This window comes from Penaeus monodon, chromosome 22 (assembly GCF_015228065.2).
Source record: "Penaeus monodon isolate SGIC_2016 chromosome 22, NSTDA_Pmon_1, whole genome shotgun sequence".
Taxonomy (NCBI): Eukaryota; Metazoa; Arthropoda; class Malacostraca; order Decapoda; family Penaeidae; genus Penaeus; species Penaeus monodon.
In genome coordinates, this window is record NC_051407.1 from 43,053,105 (window position 1) to 43,054,354 (window position 1,250).

The window sequence follows — 1,250 nt, forward strand, 5'->3', positions numbered from 1 at the left end:
TCGCCATTCACAAATGTTAATATAGAAGCAGTCATCATTACCGCCAAAATCCACACGCAAGACGTCTTGTAAATCATTTGCATATACGTCGCATACTACCTGAGTCGTTCACCTCTCGAGGTCAGGTCGTGCGTGGCAAAGGTTTATCTGTTCGGTGCAGAATTAGACGGCAGCGAACAGGACGAAACGAGGAGGACGGCGTCTGGATCGGACTAAAATGGCAGCGCGACCGAGCATGCACAAAGTGAATGGGGACACGCCTATCCAGGCACTCAGACTTACACGTCGCAAGCACCGGAACAAATAGACATACACACTGATAAGCAGAGACCTCGCCCGGGCAGCGACCCACCGCTATTCGGTTTTCACGGCGAGAGGCCAATCAGGCAGGTGGCGCAGCCGAGGCGGAGTGGCATGCATAATGAGCGGAGCAGCAATGATGGGCTCTGGGCAAAGAACAGCATGCCGGGGGCGGTCGGGCATTACATATGCAGTCGCCATTAATGATAATGCTTGCGATGCTGGCAGCAAAGGTAGGACCTAGCGGCTCGCTGATGCTGGCGGGGCGTGGGCGGCCAGCGTGAGAGCCGCGTCTGCCACTAGGGATTCGGGCTGGCACTGCGGGCGCTCTAGGAAACGGCGATCCAGCTTCGCCAGTTCCAGGATGTTCAGCTCCGAAGGGCAAAGCCCACCAAACGAGAATTGCGATAGGCAGACGGCGAGGTGAACCTCCGGCGACAGTTGCATTCCACCGAGAGAAGCGCGGCCGAAGCCCGCGCTCCCATCCGGCCTCGCGATGGACAACCGGCCATGTGCGGCATTAATAATGCAGGATCTCTTTACTAGAGAAGCGAGTAAGAAGTTTGCAGGATAAAATCAGCAGAATTCTGAACTTTTCGAAAATCAATGCCGGGCCTTAAACTTTCCAGGAAGTTTTATAAGGGTAGAGAGAGGCACGCGCCAACTTGTTAACTTCCTCACTAGGTAAGTTAGGTGAGCTTTCAGCATTCCACAAAGCTGAACACACATCCGCAGATGCTGGAAATTCGGAAACTTATTCGCGTGTGTGTAAAAATATTCCGATCTGAAATACTGCCGACGCTCCCCAGTCTGAGAAACAAGAGCGATGGAGGAGAAGCATTTTATTTATTTTTCGAGATCCTTTCAACCAATATTTGTTTATCATTTCCGTCACTGCAGAATACAGACATACACCTACACACAACCACGCCCACAAAAACTTACGTATA

The 1,250-nt window shown here is 52.0% G+C and overlaps 1 protein-coding gene across 1 annotated transcript in view; it reads right to left on the reverse strand.

The window, feature by feature from the left end:
- LOC119587186 (protein slit-like) overlaps nt 1–1,250 on the reverse strand; it is a gene marked incomplete at its 5' end in the record, with an annotated part of 127,937 nt that overhangs the window by 63,757 nt on the left and 62,930 nt on the right.